We start from the raw sequence: 20,286 nt of genomic DNA on the forward strand, positions 1-20,286 counted from the left end.
ATCTCTCAGCTCCTTCAGGGTCCATTTCAGCTGAAGAAAACTTCCTCAAATTAGGTTACACTTTCCTATGACCACCTGCCTCATGCAGTGTAAGATTAAGCTTAAAAGAGAAGTTCTGGGTAGGACCAGGGATCTGACATCATCACATTTTAAGTTAGCTATCTTCAGTCAGAGTCAGAAAATTCTAAATCCAATGGCTTCCATTTTATTATTGAAGCATATCTGACAAAGCTGGGACACTTGGGTACAAATAAAACTTTGAGATGGTCTAGTGATGACCAGAGAACTTCTAGAGCATAAAACCATCATACTTTCATGCTTAGCATTTGAGAGAGCATTTTTTAATTTATGTATACACCACAGGATTTTCATTTGAATTTTGTGTGAATGATCTGAAAGAATATTAACTCTGTTCATTAGAATACTAACTCTGATCATTACCTGTTACTACTGTCTTTGGCAAATACGAGGAGCATCAATTGATAGAGATGGGAAGTCAGAGGCAGAAAGGTTACTGGGTACAAGGGTCCTTATTGCTTTTTCATCCTGTCGGAAAACTGTAGGACTCTACACTATCAGAGGACCCCATCTCCCTTCTCTCTACATGGCTCTAGAATAAAAGTCACCTTGCATGGGGGAATATGCATTTTGGGCTCAGGCACCAAGCTGTCTGAGATTATGTGCCAGCTAATTCAGGTGGATCTTGGGTGGAGGGGGAAAACAACCTCCCCAAACCTAGAAATTTTGAGGATCCCAGTTCCTGTGGGAAGATGAGCAGTCTGTATGGTGTCTCTACGGCTGAGAAGGATGGGGCCTGAGTATTTGGTTCCAGCTGGTTTGTTAACAGACAAGGCAAACATTCACCAGACAATTTCATTTTTCTCTACCGTCCAAAGTAAATAAGTAAACAGGTAAGAATGGAACCCATGTTTCCAAAGATAAGAAATCAAAGGTAAAATGTTTACAGAAAACAGCAAGGTTTGATTTTAGCAGCCACTCTAGAGTTATTTTTCTCTTCCGTTTAGCAATATGCTCATAAGAATAAGAAATTTATTCCTTTAAACTACATGATTTCCTGGTCACCTATAACCCTTGTGTACATCCAAGAAAAAACATGAGTTTTCTGTTAAATAAGTATTTGATATTCACATTTTATAATTCTTAGGGAAATACAATTTTAGGCCTGTAGTTTCTATAGTATCCATCTAGTATAAATATGTGACTTTTAAATATTAACTGTCTTAAGTATTATATGTATTTCCTGAGCCAAAGGATTTCTGAGAAAATATCAAGGTTTTTATACAATTAAAGTAAAAAGTAAAATTTACTTCGCACATACTCATTACTTTATATATGTGTTACAGATTCATAACTGAAAAAATAAACAAATTTAATTTTTAAGGGAAACATCTCCTAATGAAAAAATATTTAATTTTTTAAACAAAATTACATTATAACACAATTATAAGAAGAAAATAACTCTCATTATCCATATTGGCCTCTAAAGGTTCAACTTACTTTTACATAGATGGGCAGTTAGTATTCTAATAATTCTATACAGGTAATCAAGGAATAATTTACTGGATTATTATAAATTATTTTTTTGTTGTGAGTTATTCCTAATACACTATGTTCTCCTGGTGTTTTCTACTGGGAAGCATTAGTGGAGCACTCTTAGTAGTATCTGCCCTTATAAATTTTTGAGGTTGTCTTACCGAGACAAATATGGTAGCACCTACCATGCAGGAAAGCCTGGAACACCCCTTTAAATTGGAATGTGGTGGCCCAGACTCCAATGCCCAGCTCTCACATGGTCTCTCAATTTTCTTAATGCAAATCAAAAGGGGTTCCAAGTCTGCTAGGGGCCTGTTTCTATCACTAATGCCTGCATCTAGACAGTATGGTATAGTGGTTAAGAGCTGGGACTCTGGGAACAAATTGACTCAAATCAAGAACTGGTCCTAGGATGTATTGTCAATCCCTCTTCCCCTAACAATTCTGAGCACAATGCCAGGGCACATAGAATACAGTATGTAGAAGTATTTTGAGTCAAGAAATTAATATTATATTGCAGACTGGGTGTTAGGTTCACTGATCGTAACTTTTAAAACAGTTTGTTTCTCCTCATCTTTTGGAAGGTCCTATAGTTTAATGAAAATAAATGAACTTTGGAGTTAGACATCCATAGGTTGTTGACTAAATTTCCCAAACAAGTTGTTTTCTATTCTTTCAGAGCCTTACCTCTTTCTTTTTCGAAAGAGGGATATTATGAAAGTATATTTCGACAATTAAAATGAGATTATCTATGTAAAGCAATTCCCTTCTGTGTTAGGTGCTCAGCAGGGTTACAGGATTCAACCTAGCCTGGCTCTTTCCCTGGACCCATGCACTCAGCTCAAGGATGCAGAGTTGCCACTGAGTCTTTTATTCATACTTACTGGAGCCTGGGAGCTTCAAATATCTAAAAATTTATCTTTTATCTTCCCAATTAAATTGGAAAGTCATGCATGAACTCTAAACTTATAAATGTTAAACACCGACATTTAGTAAATAATAGCTATTCTAATGTTCTTTTTGTTTGTTTGTTTCACCATAGGAAATTTGAAATCTTTTCATCACAATAATGAATAAAAATGTTTAGCTTCTTTATTCATTTATCAATTTTGGAAAGAGATTTAAAGGGTTTTGTTTATATTTTCTTCCCAGGCCGCAAAACTGCTTCATGATACTGAAGTCAAATCTGTAACTTACAAGTAAGACCTGAAAAGCTTATTTAATGAGTGCTAAATATTGGCCTAATTCAAAAACTGCTGCTAGTCACTATTAACATTAGAGATCTACAGTAGCTTAATATGTTACATATAATTAGTACTAATCTTCAACCATTTGGCATTTAAAGACATTAAAAGCTACTCAAACAATCTAGCTAAGAAACAGCCGGTAATTGATAGTATCTACCTCTAGCCTTAGAAAATTGTAATCTCAGCTGGAAGTCTCCAGATGGGGTTAGTGAAAAGAAAAAAAAAAAAAGTTCCTTATTTCCCTCAGTATAGACTGTACTTCAGATCAAACACAGAAAGAATATGGAATGCTAAGAATTAAAAATGGAATTTGTGGATCCCTTTGTTATCCTGGTATTTTTGTTAAATTGGCTGAAGAGAAAAAGTGAATGGTACTACATACATCTGGAGGATAAATAAATGAATTAATCTCCTTAGTTTTCTTAGACAAACACTAGCTTTTCCAACTCCATAACTGATAATTCGACCTCATGATGCCCTTTCACAACAACAAATAACATTCAAGGTATAAGACTACAGATTCAGAGAAACTAGAAAATTCCTTGTAAATACAGTTGCAATCAATGAAATTCCAAGATTAATTATCAGGTTGTAACACTGCAAGTAAGTCATAAAAAGGCTGAGTTAAACCCAGATTTTATATTCCTTACAGACATCATTTCACTGAGCTGTAATATGTAGATGGAATCTAAATACAGAAACCCCTAATTTCTCTACCATAACGCAGGTAATAACCAGTAAATTGAGTAAGTTTGATGAAATAAGAGTTGGTAATTCTTTAATTTTTATTTCTAGGTAAGATAAGCTTTGGAAGCCGAGGAGAAAGAAGAGACTCTGAGAAGGGACAAACGAAATCCATCATCACTTGTGTCCTTAAGGCCTCATGTGCACTCAGCAAACAATTTCAAAATGAGTCAGATCATTATTTTGTGGTAATCTCAAACACTTTAACAGAAGATTAGTTATGAAACAAAGAAATTATTCTCATGTGTATTTGTGTCCCAGGAAACACATGAAAATACTTAGCATATGGGGAAAGGGGGGAAAAAGAGAGAAACACAGCAAGATGTTTCAGAATTTTTTTCTCTCACATGCATAAAAAGCAGAGTAAAATAAAAACTGAAGTCCTCTAAAGAATGGGACTATCCTGTTCTGCTTGCCCCCTGATCCAGTTTTTCTTAAGCCCTTCATCTGAGAGGCCTGGAGATAAAAGAAGTTGGTTATCTTAGTAGATAAAGGATGTCACTGGAGAAAAACTTAAATAAAGGTTTAGAGATGGTCAAAACTGTGTGGAATGGCAAAGGGACACCTTGACAGAATAAAATCTTATAAAAATGTCAATAAATTTAGTGAGAAAGAAAGGCAAAAACAGACTTAAAGATTATTTACTTATATAAACTCTAAGACTTCATTTTCAGAAGAAAGTTTTCATATTAGTTATTATAAATGCTTTCACTTAACAAGCTGACTTTTTTGTAACATGTCTTTGGAAACATTCCAAATGAAAAATGAAAATTCAAATGTAAACAAATATTAGCTATGTTACCAAAGTTCTTCCGTAACATAACTTATTGATTCCTGCTATGGTTTATTGTCCACCCTTCAAAGACTGCCAGGCTAAATTAGTCAATGAACTAATAAGTATTTAAAAAGTATGAAATTTTCATCTGATACTGTGTTAGGCAACAACTCTTCACTTACCAGTAATGCACAGATTCTGAGAACATAACTAAAAGTCAGGAAAAAGAGAAAAAGGACTATATAAACAACAAAGATCACACACCTTCTAAGTATTTTATCCTAAAGAGAGCTTTCCAGAATCTTTGACACTTTTATATTATACGCAATTCAAATAGACATGATTGTCTTGTTCCTTACTTTATAGGAAATAGGAGATAATAAAATATAAATTTGAAGAAGAGATTTTCATTTTGAACCTCCTTGCCCCTGACCCAGCAATACCATATCTAAGAACTCATTATGCAGATGCACTTATATTCTTTACAATTGGGTAAATATAAAGCTATTTCCCACTTCTCCTCTCATCCATTTTTCAAGTAGCAAAAAATTTTAGACAAATCAATTTCCATTCTGAGGTTAAAAAAGGATGGTTCATCCATACAATGGATTAGTATGCATCCATTTAAAACAATGATTGCATTCTATCATATTAATATGGAGGAATTTTTAATCCCTTTGTAAAAACCACAAAGGTATATATCACAATCCCATTTGTGTAAAAAAGTAATTTTAATGTTTGAAATCCATAAATATTTCTGAAAATTTAGACAAGACATTTTTAAATCGATTATGACTGAAAAATGAGTATGGGTGAAAGGGGGTAGTATGCCAAATAACATGCATTTAACAGAAGACACAAAAGCAGGGAGAGGCTAAATAAATTGCCCAAACCCTACTGTTTGAATCCTGTATTCAAGTCCAGGAAGTGTAGCTTCTGAGTAGGTGCATGTAATCATTTCACAATGCTGCCTTTTGTGAAAATAAAAACAAGCCTCCATGTCAGCTATTAAAATGCCAATTTGGGAGGTGCTTGGGTGGTCAGTTGCTTAAGCATCTGACTCTTAATTTTGGCTCAGGTCAAGATTTCACAGTTTGTGGGTTTGAGCTAGTTCCTCTTTGGGCACTGAGCTGACAGTGTGGAGCCTGCTTGGAATTCTCTCCTTCTCTCTGCCCCTACCCTGTGCATGTGTGCACGAGAGCACATGCACACGGTGTCTCTCTCAAAATAAGTAAATAAACTTAAAAAAAATGCCTACTTGGTGGCTGTTGCTTTTATCCATCTGGTAACTTAATTTTTTCAAGCTTTATTTTAAAACAAGAAAAGTTTTTTTTTTTTTTTTGTTTTTTTTTGTTTTTTGTTTTTTTTTTTTTTAAAGAACTAAAACTATTTCTCTTCTCTCTGGTATTCATCTCTATGTCTCTGTGTGTGTATGACTCTCTGTGTGTGTGTGTGTGTGTGTGTGTGTGTATTTTACAAAATATTCCAAGGTTAGCTAGTCTTTCACAGAATAACTTTGTCCTCTAGAATTCCCAGGCACAGAATGTCTCTGAACTCCTGCTGGTGGAAAATGTAGTGATCTATGAGTAAAAGCAGGTTTAGAGGCCATTCACCAGAGCTCTGCAATCAGCATTAACTACTATAGGCTTCAGAGTGAAATTCACATATTGATTTTAATTTATAAATCCTCTTTTGGTGGCCTTTCCTGTTGCCTTATAGATTACCTCTGTGTCTATAAATCATCCCACAACCGGGATTGGGTTGTACCACTCATAAACTTGATTCTTTGATTTAAATGTTAGGGGATTGGTGGTAAATATTTCCATTAATCTTTTACGTATGTTTTGCTTATACATTTTTCTTCAGGATAGTATGAAGATAATTATATAACGTTAACCCTCCTTGATTTATAATTTAAGGTATTTGGCTTATAGATAGTACAATGTAAGAAAGGTTAGCCCTGGGCAAATTCATGAAATAGGTATTTTTAGAAATCTCAACTTCTTTATCTGACTTTTTCTTTCACCTTCTAAAACACTTTTCCCATTCCCTCAGGCACCTACTGCTTTGACCGTTTTCTTCTCTTAACATTTTTATATCCACTTGCATTGCTATAAATCACATGCAACTATTACTAGTTTTTAGGAATGAACACATGGTGCATTGAGAACCAATGGAATGAAGGGAAATTTGGTTGGAATCTCCCCGGGATCTTCACTTTTCCTTTGGAACTTGGACCTGCAAGTTTGTCATCTAGAACAACTGAAACTCTTTTGCTAGCAAGAAGAACTGATTTATATGAAGAAAGAGTCAACTTAAAAAAGTGGCACCTATCAAAAGAAAAACAGAGCAGGGTTCTAGTGGCATCACTGGAGCCCCAGGTTGAAACACAATCTTACAACTGAAAGACTCCTAAGTGATAGACCCCCAAATACCCCTATGCTAATGTTGCCTTCTTTATCTAATTCATGTCTTCTTATTTGACATAAAAGAAAAATTTCAGGTGGTAGAAACATATTTTTTTTTAATTTATGCTTTCTATATGTATAAAATACAACATTTATTTAGTTGGCCATTAATGTATTGACAAAAGCAATTTATTAATTGTGTACTCCATCTTTTGAAATACAATGATTCAGTAAAGGATAGGTATTTTCCAGAGAAAAAGCAACAGATGGAAAATCAGAAGAGCTTAGTTTGCCTTTAATTTTGCTACATACCAGTTATTTAAAGACCAGGAAATCTCTCTCTCTTGCTTTCAAGAAATAGATAACATGTCTGCCTAGCAAACTCATGTTTCTTATACAGATAAAAGTGACGCATTGTGTATTTGAAAGCTCTTTGGAAATATTTGCAGTAGTGTAATATGTACCTGTGTATTCTTTGGAAATGAAAACATAATTCCTTAGATTTATAGACTTGTGATTTTCTTCTATAATTAACACCTACAAGATAATATCCAGTTTCATGTAGTCTCCAATTTTTATCCCAATTCCTAGAGTTAGGGCAGTATTGTCCTAATTCAATGTTAGTGAGCACAGGAATGCAAAGGATTAGTAGAGAATGTTATGAAAAATTGTATGTCAACAAATCAGACAACCTAGAAAAGATGGATAAATTCCTAGAAATGTATAACATGTCAAAATTTATTCTGGAAGAAAGAGAAAATTTGGACAGACCTATTACTAGCAATGAAATTGAATCAATAATCAAAATCTCCAAACAAAAGTCCAGGACCAGATGGCTTCACAAATGAATTCTATCAAACATTTAAAGCTGACTTAATACCTATTCTTCTCAAACTATTCCAAAAAAAAAAAAAAAAAAAAAAATAGAAGAGGAAGGAAAACTTCCAAATTCATTCTAGGAGGCTTGCATTATCCTGATCCTAAAACCAGATAGAGATACCACAAAATGAGAACTATAGGCCAATATGTCTTACAGACATAGATACAAAAATCCTCAACAAAATATTAGCAAACCAAATCCAACAAAACCAAAAATCATTCATTGCAATCAAGTTGGATTTATTCCTGGGACATAATGATGATTCAACATTCACAAATCAATCAATGTGAAGCATCACATCAAAAAGATAAAGGATAAGAACTATCTGATCACCTCAATAGATATATAAAAAGCATTTGGAAACATCCATTCATGATAAAAAACCTTCTGCAAATTAGGTCTATAGGGAAAATCCCTCAATATAATAAAGGAAATATGGAAAAAACCCACAGCTAACATCATACTCAAAGGGAAAGAAACTGACAGCTTTTTCCCTAAAGTAAGGAACAAGGTAAGAATGTCCACTCTCAACACTTTTATTTAGCATAGTACTGGAAGTCCTAGCCTCAGCAATTAGACAAGAAAAAGAAATAAAAGGCATCCAAATTGATAAAGAAGAAGTAAAACTGTCACTATTTGCAGATGACATGATACTGCATATAAAAAACTCTAACGACTCCACCAAAAAAACTACTAGAACTGATAAATGAATGCAGTGAAGTCACAGGATACAACATCAATGTACAAAAATCAGTTGCATTCCTATACACTAATGATGAAGGAGCAGAAAGTAAAATTAAGAAGACAACCCCATTTCCAATTGCATCAAAAAGAATAAAATATTTATGAATAAATTTAATAAAGGTTGTGAAAGACCTATATTCTGAAAACTATAAAGCACTGATGCAAGAAATTGAAGACAACACAAAGAAATGGAAAGAGCTACCACGCTCATTGACTAGAAAAACAAATTTTGTTAAAATGTCTGTACTACCCAAAGCAGTCTACACATTTAATATAGTCCCTATCAAAATATCAACAATATTTTTCACAGAACTAGAATAAATAATCCTAAAATTTGTGTGGAATTACAAAATACTCCAAATACCCAAAATAACCTTGAAAAAGAAACACAAAGTTGGAGATCTCACAATTCCAGATTTTAAGTTATACTACAAAGCTATAGTAAACAAAACTATATGTTACCATCACAAAAATAGACATCTAGCTTAATAGAACAGGAAAGAAAACCCAGAAAAAAACCCATAATTATATGGTCAATTAGTCTTTGAAAAAAGAGGCAAAATATGCAGCAGGAAAAAGGCAGTTTCTTTGACAAATGGTATTGAGAAAACTGGAGGGCTATATGCAAGAACCTAGATGGGGCACTTGGGTGGCTTAGTTGGTTGAGTGAATGACTTCGGCTCAGGTCATGGTTTCACAGCTCGTGGGTTTGGGCCCTGTGTCAGGCTCTGTGCTGACAGCTCAGAGCCCGGAGCCTGCTTCAGATTCTGTGCCTCCCTCTCTGTCTCTGCCTCAACCCACTCACATTCTGCCTCTGTCTCTCTCAAAAATAAATAATCATTAAAAAAAAAAAAAGAACCTAGCCCACTTTCTTACACCATACACAAATATGAACTCAAATTGATCAAAGACCTAATTGTGACACCTGAAGCCATAAAAATCCCAGAAGAGAGCACAGGCAGTAACTTGGTTGACATGGGTTGTAGCAATATTTTTTCTAGATGCGTCTTCTTAGGCAAGGGGAACAAAAGCAAAACTAAACTATTGGGACTACATCAAAACATAATAGTGACAGTGATACCTGAAACCATAAAAGTGAAAATAAACTACTGGGACTACTACACTTTTGCACAGTGAAGAAGTTTGGTAGGGGGATGTGTGCAATAGGTGATAGGGATTAAAGGGTTCACTTAACATGATAAGCACTGAGTGATGCATAGAATTGTTGAATCGCTATACTGTGTACCAGAAACTAACATAACAGTATATGTTAGCCATGCTGGAATTAATATTAGAAACTTAAAAAATACATATTAGTGAAGACACAGAGTATTTGGGTTATTACAAGAAAGTACTGGTCCAAGGAAATGGGCAGTATAAAATTTAGCCTCAGATTACTGGCGAGGGATTTTCTGGCCCTAGCAGGTTTTAATTGTGATGAAATTTATTGGAGAAAACAAGGATGGATAAAATCAAGAAAACTTTTTAAACCTTCAATCAATAACATAGTTCTTTGAATTATTGAGACTATTCATACTTATTTGTTAAGTTAGACAAGGCTAAATTTTGTTGTCATGTGAATATTTTCAAGATATTTGTTGGTTTAAAAATTGAGTATAAATTTAGAATTTACTAGCTGGTTATTCATGAAGCAACCACTTATACTTTCAGGTTTCTTAAAACTCTACTAGATACAAAATAATGAAATCTGATCACTGAAAGGTAGAGAAGAATTCATTTAGTGTCAGAGCTGTGCTGTACTTTGGTACATATGTCCTTCATATTTGGAGCACTGCTTGATGAGTGTTCTGTTTAGCGCTTTATCTATTTTTTCTAGTGCAAATTTAGATTCCTTTACATGACAAAACCTATATTTTAATTATTTTTGTAATCATAGTGCCTAGCATGCAGTAAGTTCAATAACTGCCTGCTGAGTGAGTGAATGTCAAATATTGCTTATGGAGTTCCTTCCTGGTTATAAAAAAACATCAAGCTAGTTATTTGGTCTATGCTAATATTAGTGCCATTCATAGTCTTTGAAATTTTCAAATAAACTTTTCATAAGTTAAGGAAAAAGCTGAGTTGGACTTACTTTTAATGAAATATAGCAAAGAGAATTTAAAAGGATTTTCCTGTTATTAATGTTAACAAGGAAATGGAATGGAACTGGTACTTAATTTTTCTTTAAAAACTGATGCTTTTTCTTCTGAATTAAATAGGAACATATATTCACCATACAAGCTTTAGCAAATAGAGAAACTGTAAGGAATAAAATTAAGTAATCCCTATATAACCATCCCAACAATAATTGATGATATTTGTTATTTTCGCACACACGTATGTACATTCACATACACATATGTAAATAAGACACTCATTGATGAAACTGAAAATCCCACCTCTCAGGAAATATTTCAGTTAGATTTTACTTTGCTATTGTCTCTTAGAATCCTTGTAGCTAAATATATTTACTCCCAAGCATGAAGAGAAATAGTTAACACTGAAACAGAAATATTGTGACATTAATTCCAGATATGGAGGGACTCCAAAATTTCCCCTCAAGTTCATTCTTTCAGATGGAACAGTAGAGGTAGGATTTGGAGGGAGGTTAATATTTGAGGTAGGTGAGTTGCCCAGCCTGCCCAAGAAATGGTGGCATCCCCAAAACTACCTTTCCTAGTGATAGAAATAGTTGTAAAACCTCTGACCATTAGTTAGCTTAGTTTAATTCTGGTCTTACTAGACTGATAGAAAGGTGGATGTTATTCACAGGAAGAGGTTCTGTAGGCAACTGAATTTAGAAGAGGGATAGTCAGTAAGCTAGGAGGTCCAGTATCTGACTACAGAGGACATCAAAGTACCTGTTCTCCTGACAGATGGTGAGAGATGAGGTAGTGATAAGACTGAGTGTGGGCCAGAGTGAGTGAACTCTGTATATTTCAGTATATTTGGAGATGAGAAACCCCTAATGTGGGGAGAATACTCTTACTAAATTCTGTAAATGCAATAGTAAAGCAAATATAACCTTAGTTTGATCTCAAACTCTCTTTATAGTGAGACTTTTAACATTTTGTCTGAAATATGTGCTGAAAATGATTTTTCCAGGTTTTCTCTTTTCAGCCTTATGGAATATTACACAAGTTTTTGTTGATTTGGTATTAGTCATATCTATTATTATTTTCTCTTATGGTTTCTGACTTCTTTGCCGTTTATATATTGAGAAACATTTCCATACCAAGTTTTTCCTCCTTTTGTTCCCTTTAATTCTCTCTCTCTTTTATTTTACTATAGGGCTTTTTATTTACATAAGTGATACAAGAGATATGTTGTTTTATTTTATCCATAAATAAAGTGAAAACAAATATTTCTGTTTCTACCAAACCTCTGAAGATCTATCCACTTCTGCTTAGTGACCAATAGAGTAAAATTATAAAAAAAAAGAAATTAAATATGCAAATTTTCCTAAAACCTTCAAATATTTCACTGAATAATCTTGATTTCTTCAAGTTGTCTTTTATAAATCTGAAGTATACTTATATCTATGCTCTAGGGCAAATTCATAACATATAGTAAATTTTTACCTCATTTTTCAGGTAAATGAAAATCATTAGGATAGATATAAATGAGATCATGATATGTCCAATAAATCACTGGTGAAGCATAAAATATAAGCTTAAAGAAAACAAGCATATATTGGATTTCTTGTAAAGAAATAAAAATTCATTGATTAAAGAGATAAATATCAAGAATTTTGTTCAAATTGAAAATTTTTTTCAGACTAACTATATAAAACCAAGCACTATATGATCATTTTCAAAGTATAGAAGTATACCTTTCTAAAGCAAGAGTGGAAAAAACAAACTCTTATTAATAATCAATAGTATTGTTAATAATTTCTGAAAGCAAACACACCTAATTCTTACACATAAGTAAATATCCATTGGTGAATGATCTTTCAAAAAGAAAATATAAATATCAATATGTGAAGGAATGCATTTGGAACTACAGTGTTAACCAGGCATAAAATATTAGTAAAGTAGTAATCTTGTTAATTAAAACTGTACAAATTTTAAATAAAAGTGATGATTTGTTGGCTTATAGGGATTTAAGTGAATATCATCATGGAGAGTGAAAACATTAACCAAAGGATCTCTATTGAAAACAAATGGAAGGGGGAGCCTGGGTGGCTCAGTTAGGTGTCTGACTAGGTTTCATATCAAGTCATGATGTCATAGTTCATGGGTTTGATCCCTGCATCCCACTCCATGCTAGTGCTGCAGAGCCTGGTTGATATTCACTGTCTCCCTCTCTCTCTCTCTGTCCCTCTCCCACTAGCGCTGTCTCTGTCTCTCTCAAAATAAATAAATAAACTTAAAAAAAATGAAGAGACATGATCAAATCTCAGTTTGTCTTTAAAAACAGATGAATGGAACTGAAACAATTAGAGCTAATAAAAGAAATGTATGCATTTGTAAATTACCTTTTTTTCTATAAATACTAAACGTTATTGTACACTATGTGCACAATATGTGTATTGTGATGAAAGTTATGTTAATATGGGTTATCTGGTGGTTTGCGTTCTTTTTTTGGCTCGTGATGGTCATTAAACGTTTTATTATTTAATTTCTATTACGAGTCCTCAAACTCTTTCCTTTTTCCAATCCCTTTTTCCTCAAAAATCTAAATATCCCATATTTTCCCTCACTCTGTACATGGTTGTACCTGTGAAAATATTGATTCATCATGACAAAATGCCTGAAAATCTCTGAATTAATTTCATATCTATTTCAAGTTTTCTCCTTGCTTTCACTCAGTCTGTTCTAATTGCAAAAATCTTTTTTTCATCTATGTTTGCTATATTCCTTCTTAGTCACTTTTAGGGGATCCTACTTTTTAGCCTTTATCCTCATTTGCATCATCAGCTTTTATCTCTCCATAGTCTTCAAAAAAATCCCTTGTACCTGCTCTAATCCCATTTTCCTAAATGACCTTTTCTTATGCTGTTCTTATAGCCAAATTTCCATGAGTTTCTTCTCTTGATTTCACTGTCAACCTTATTTAAAGATTACTCTTTACCATTGCATCCATTTCTTTAATATATTTTAAAAGTAATAACCCTTTTATTAAATTATAGCAGTGTAGAAAGTGTGCATATAGCAAATGTTCAGCTTGATGAATATTTATAAAAGGACAGACCCTGTAACCAGCACCCGGATGAAGACATATTTACTAGCACTCAGAAGCTTCAAATATTCCCTGCTTCTTTCACAACTTCCACCAAAGCTAATCCTTACCCTGACTTTAATACCACAGTTTAATTTTGACTGCTTTTTCAAGTTATTTATTAAATACAATTACATAGTATATATATTTTTTAACCTGACTTCATTCACTAAGTATGTTGTATACAATAGTTATGATTTGTTTTCACTGTTCTATAGAGTTTGTTAAGGGAATATGCCTAGTGTTTTTGTCCAAGCTATGGTGGTGGGCATTTGGGTTGCTTTAGCTTTTGGTTATTAAGAATAATGCTGCTGAGGACATTTATGTACATCTTTTGACATCATATGCAAGCATTTCTATTGATTGTATATTTACGAGCATAATTTGCTGGGTTATAGGGCTGGCATATGTTCAACTTTGGTTGAAAACCAAAGTTTGGTTTGAAAACTTTAAAACAGTTGTCCAAGCTGATTACACCTAACTCCGCTCTCAGCAGTGTAGGAGTTCCTGTTGATCCACATTCTCACCAACATTTGGAGTTATATGCTGTCTGTTGAGTCTTTTGAGTGTGTTTATCTAACCAGACATGGAGATTTTAAATGTTTGCAATGTATAATAACATTGTCTGCAAAAACTGACAATTTTATGTCTTCCTTTTCACATTATTATCGCTTTTACTACTTTATGATACTGGCCAGGACTTTGGTTCAATGGAGAGTATAGGTAGTTAATATTACACATCAATTTATTTCCCTGTATCTCCTGTATCTCTATTACATTTTCAGTCTCAGAGGAAAAGCTTTCAACTCATCCATATATATGCTGTTTGATAGGTTTTTTTTCTTTCTTGGTAGATATTCTTTATCTGATTAAAGACATTGTCTTTTATGCTTAACTTTATAATACTTTTTAATTACCACTATATGTTCAGTTTTGTCAAATGCTTTTCCTGTACCCATTGAAATATTCATATCAGTTTTCCTTCTTTTCCTTTTCCTATATATAGTGATGAATTTCAATGGTTGATGCTTACTATTCTGTATTTTTCAAATATTATAAAAAAATCAAACACAGGTAAGTTGAAATCTCTTTAAAGGAAATACCTATATTCCTACCACCTACACTCTATAATTGTTAATATTTTGCCAGAATTGCTTCATCACATAAATATGCATCTCTCCATGTATCAATCCATCATTTTAAAAAAATGAATGTTCACCCAATCATGAACTAAGTTCCCTTTGATTTGTTATGTTGTCTTTTTTTTTATTATATTTCTGGGAAGATTTATCATTATTATATTAGGTGATATTTGTGCCTATCTTTGGGAATTGTCTGTACCTTTTCTTTTTTTATAATTTACTTGCCAGGTTTTAGGACTCAAGATATGTTAACCTCATAAAATGAATCATCAGATATTCTCCTTTCTCCTATTGTTGGGGCAGATTTATTTAAGATTGGTGGTATATCTTTAATAGATTTGGGGGCAAATTCAGTGGAATAGTCAGTTGGGACTGGGATTTTCTTTAGAGAAGGTTTTAAAATGGATTCAATTTATTTAATAAATATGACTGGAGTTTCTATTCTTTTTTCAATTTTAGTAGGTTTTGTTTTTCATAAAGTGTGCTTTTCTAAATTATCATATTTAATGGAGTGAGGTTATTCATATCTTTCTATTGCATTTTTAATGTGTAATATCTGTAGGGATACTACTTTTTTCCTTCTTGTCACTTATAATTTGTGTTTTGCTTGTTCATAATTGATATTGCTATAATTTTATCAATTGGTTTAAAGAATCAACTCTTGGTTTTATTGTTTTGTCTTATTGCCTTTCGTTTTCTTTGTTTTAAATTTCTGCTGTTATCTTTAATTCCTTCTTCTAGTTTGGTTTGATTCACCATTTTAAAAATTAGCTTCTCAAGACACTTCATTTCCAATAAATGTATTTAAAACTATAATTTTTGTTAAGTTTCTCAGGATCCACATAAGAGTGAAACCATATGGTATCTGTCTTTCTCTGTATGGGTTATTTCACTTAGCATCACACTCTCCAGTTCCATCCACGTTGCTACAAAAGGCCATATTTCATTCTTTCTCATTGCCACGTAGTATTCCATTGTGTATATCAACCACAATTTCTTTATCCATTCATCAGTTGATGGACATTTAGGCTCTTTCCATAATTTGGCTATTGTTGAGAGTGTTGCTATAAACATTGGGGTACAAGTGCCCCTATGCATCAATACTGTATGGAAACCAATTTGACAATAAATTTCACATATTGAAAAAAAAAACTATAATTTTTCCTCTAAACACTGCTTTAAATTTATTCTACAAGTTTTGATATATTTCATTTTGATTTTCTAGTGCAAAATATTTCTTACTTCCTTTGTGATTGCTTCTTTAAACAATGGATTATTTTAAACTACATTGTTTGGGACACCTGGGTGGTTTAGTCGGTTAAGATACAACATTGGCTCAGGTCATGATCTCGCAGTTCGTGGGTTCAAGCCCCACATGGGGCTCTGTGCTGACAGCTCAGAGCCTGGAGCCTCCTTCAGATTCTGTGTCTCCCTCTCTTTCTCTGCTCCTCCCTTGCTTGTGCTGTGTGTGTGTGTCTCTCTCTCTTTCTGTCATAAATAAATAATTTTTTTAAAAAAAATTAAAAAAAATGAACTACATTGATTGGACATCATTTAGTTTTCTTTTTCTCTTGTTAATTTCTAGTGATTAGTAAATACTCTGAATAATTTTATATTTGTTAGGTCCATTTTGATGAATGACCCATGTGTACTTCAAGAAAATGTGCATTCTGTTATGTTAGGTTAAAATATTGTTTAAAATAATTAGTTATAACTTGTTAATTATCTAATTGTCTTTTTGTGGAAATTCTATAGTCTCTCTCTGTCTCTCTCTTTTTTCTTGCCTTGGAAACTGTGTTTAAATCTTCCTTTTTGATTATGGATTTATCCAACCTTCCTTTTAATCCTATCCATTTTTGTTTTATGTAACTTGAAGCCTAACCATTTAATAGAAACCACATTTAGAACCATTTAATTTTTTCTAGTAGAATGATCTTCTTACCATTTCACAATATTTCCCTTTATCTCTATTAATACTCCTGGGGTCTATTTAATTAATATTAGTGTGATTTCAACTGCCATTTTTTTTGGTTAATGCTTGCAAAGTATATCTTGTTCCACTCTTTTACTTAAAATAGTTCTGTGCCTTATATTTAAGGGGTGTTTCATATAAATAGAAAATAGCCAAGTTTCATTTTTTAGTCAATTAAGTCTTTTTTCTTTTAATTGTACTATTTAGTTTTTAATGTAATTAATGAGAGGGGTGTCTGGGTGGCTCAGTCAGTTAAGTGTCCAACTTCAGCTCAGGTCACGATCTCAGGATTCATAGGTTCGAGCCACATGTTGGGCTCTGTGCTGACAGCTTGGACCCTGGAGCCTGCCTCAGATTCTGTCTCTCAAATACTCTCTCTCTCTCTATCCCTCCCCAGCTCATGCTTTGTCTCTGTCTCAAAAACAAATAAACATTTAAAAAAATTTTTTAAAATAATGTAATTAATGGTAGGGTTGGCTTATATCTACCTTCTATTTGTATTAGATTTGACCTACAGTTCGTTTCATTTTTTCTCCCATTTCTTATATATTAATAACTGCATTTCACTTTCATATTTTTCATATGATTGTTAATTATGTTTTTAATATACTTACCTTTGGGGTCACAATATACATTCTCAATTTATTACAGTCTGTACAAATCAATAATACTCTACTTTTCCCATATACTAGAACCTTTATATTCCTTTATTGTCCACCCATCTTTGTGTTACTATTGCCAAGTATATATATATATATTTATATTTAAGTTTGTACAGCATATTACTGTTACTGCTTAGTATTATGATTTCTTATTTAATTTTATCCACATATTTACTCTTTCCACTAATTTTCATTTCTTTCTATATTTCTGTGTTTCCTACTGAGAGCATTTCCCTCTGCTCTTAGTGTTTCTTTTAGTAAAGCTATGTTGAAAATAAATGTTCTCAGTTTTTTGTTTTGTTTTTGTTTTTGTTTTGTTTTGGTCTGAAAACATCTTTATTTTTCCACAATTATTAAAATTGTCTTGGGGCGCCTGGGTGGCTCAGTCTTTAAGCGTCCGGCTTCGGCTCAGGTGATGATCTCGCGGTCAGTGAGTTCAAGCCCCGCGTGGGGCTTTGTGTTGACAGCTCAGAGCCCGGAGCCTGTTTCAGATTCTGTGTCTCCCTCTCTCTGACCCTCCCCCATTCATGCTCTGTCTCTGTCTCAAAAATAAATAAACGTTAAAAAATAAAAAAAAAATTGTCTTATTACTAGAGAGGGTCTCTTGATTGGATTTTTCAGTACTTTTAATTTATCATTCAATTTGGTCTGTTCCTAGCAAAGAATACAAAACAAACAAATGGAAAAAGGGAAGAGGAAAAAAAAATCAACAACAAAACTTACCCTGTTTTAATTTAACTCTTTCCACCCACATTTCTACTTATTCTTCTCTTATAAGACCACTTCTTAGTTTCAAAAAAATATATTCTTCATCCTTGCTATGTACCTGTGCTCAAATTTCTTTCTATACTTGCAAAACCTTTATTAATTTCTTTTTGACTGCTTATTATCTGTATTCCCCTTCTTCTGTTAACAACATTCTTATGTTCTTTTGGGGAATCCTCTTTTCCTTTTCTAAATGACTTCGATGAAATGACAATGAGAATGAATCATCTTCTTTTCACCAAGAATGAGTACATAATTCAATCAAGCCTAAACAGATATTTTCTTGGAATACTAAACTTGAGCTTAGATGCCCAAATACAGAAAATAATTAGAGTTGATTCTTCCTGATTATGATACATCATAGAAACATTATAATTGTTCTTGTGAACTTGAGATTCCCTACTCTTTCCCAAATGGATACTTTTAAGCAGTAACTAGAAGAGTAAAGGTAATATATTTTGCACTGGTGAGAGCTACGATACTATTTAATTAAAAGCTGAATATAGTTGAGGTTTCTGTAAGAAAACAACTGAGAAGTTGAAGAGACTTTAATCTATGACATTTGAAGACTGAACAAAAGATTTAGGACACTAAGATCAGAACCCAAAAATGATGTCTTCCGAAAAAGTGTTCTCTTCTGCATGTTTATAGAGTCACTTCAAAGATGGAAGTTAGACACATAATTTGAATACCTATATTTATTTATTTTCCCCAGAAAGCAAATATAAGGTTTTCAGATCCAAACCCGACTATTATTATTTACAGCAACAATGGTATTTCTTCCTCATACTGCATGCTTTTCTTTAGGGTATTGCACTGAGAGCTAGATGGCTAGGCATGTGTTTATAAAGTGTGTACCAGGAGAGGATCCCAAAATTATGAATCTGATGTTTATACAGAAACGACAATAGAGTTGCTTTCCCCCACTCCTGAGAGTGAAAAAGAAGCCTTATCTCCCTAAGGTAAACAAGTAGTCTCTGTGAGGAAGAAATAAATCCCTAGTTTACTCTTTTGAATATGAATGAATGACTCCTGGTTTTATTATGTGGAAGGTATACCTATGGCTCCAAGGGGCGAAGGATCTCTATTTCTCTAGAGGCCACATATCTATATACCTCACCCTTTAACTTCCAAATCTTGTCCTTTACGCCAGGTCCCAGTTTTCCATGCTCAGCAAACTTTAACTTCACAAAATCATGAAAATAGTTTCTAACAGGTGCACAAAGATTTACTGCTATTTTGCCATAAATAAGAGGTTAAATTCAGATAGAGGTTGATGAAAGAGAGAATAGGCTGTCTTGAGGAGTAATGGGTTCTCTGTTACTACATTCAGTGAAACATATGGTCAAATTGACCATTCAGAAAAAGTGTTATAATGAGGATTCAAGCACCCAACAAATCCAACAAATCTGTGTTATCAGGAGTGGCAAGAAACAGATGGAACACTCAAATAGTGATATTGGAGACACTTTAATGAATAAACTCATTGCAAAAGCTTGGTTAAGTTTAAGAAAAACTAACATGAGAGAGAGTGGAGAATCCAGGGGCAAATACAGTGGTATTTGCCAACCTGGAGTTGAAGGGCTAAGGGGAGTGAGTGGTTGCCAGGACTGAGATTCCAGTCTCTTTCTCCGTGGGAAAGGGCTGCACAATAAGAACGAAGGCCTTAGTGAAGAAGATAGCCACTGTGTCCTCCTGTACCTGGCAGGCAGAAAGCTGGGACAATAAACTCTTGACATCTCTTTTCCACCCCAACTGCCCCAACCTCAACCCTCTGCTGGTGACGTCATTTGTAAAATCCAACAGGATACCAGAGTGCAAGAGAGCCCCGCTGACTGAATCCTCAGAGGTCAGCCACCTACTCAGTGCACAGATCCAATGGTGAGAAAGCAGCTGGTGGGTAAGGCAGAGAATATCTAGCTCAGACACTTCTAAATACAAGAGAATCTCACTAAAGCCTGAAAGTCTCTGATTCTGTGAAAGGCTAATCTTATTATATTCTTTCAAGAAAAGTCTCACAGCCTGAAAGAAACACTCAAAGGCATGTATGAACAATTGTGGTATAGAAATGGGTATTTATCCATCAGGTATTAAATAAAAAGTCATATAACTTGATGTCAAAGGCTAAATAATCTTCATTAATGGAGAAGGCTAAGCTTTACTTGCTCCT

This window comes from Panthera onca, chromosome D4 (genome assembly GCF_046562875.1).
Source record: "Panthera onca isolate mPanOnc1 chromosome D4, mPanOnc1 haplotype 2, whole genome shotgun sequence".
In the NCBI taxonomy this organism is placed as follows: domain Eukaryota; kingdom Metazoa; phylum Chordata; class Mammalia; order Carnivora; family Felidae; genus Panthera; species Panthera onca.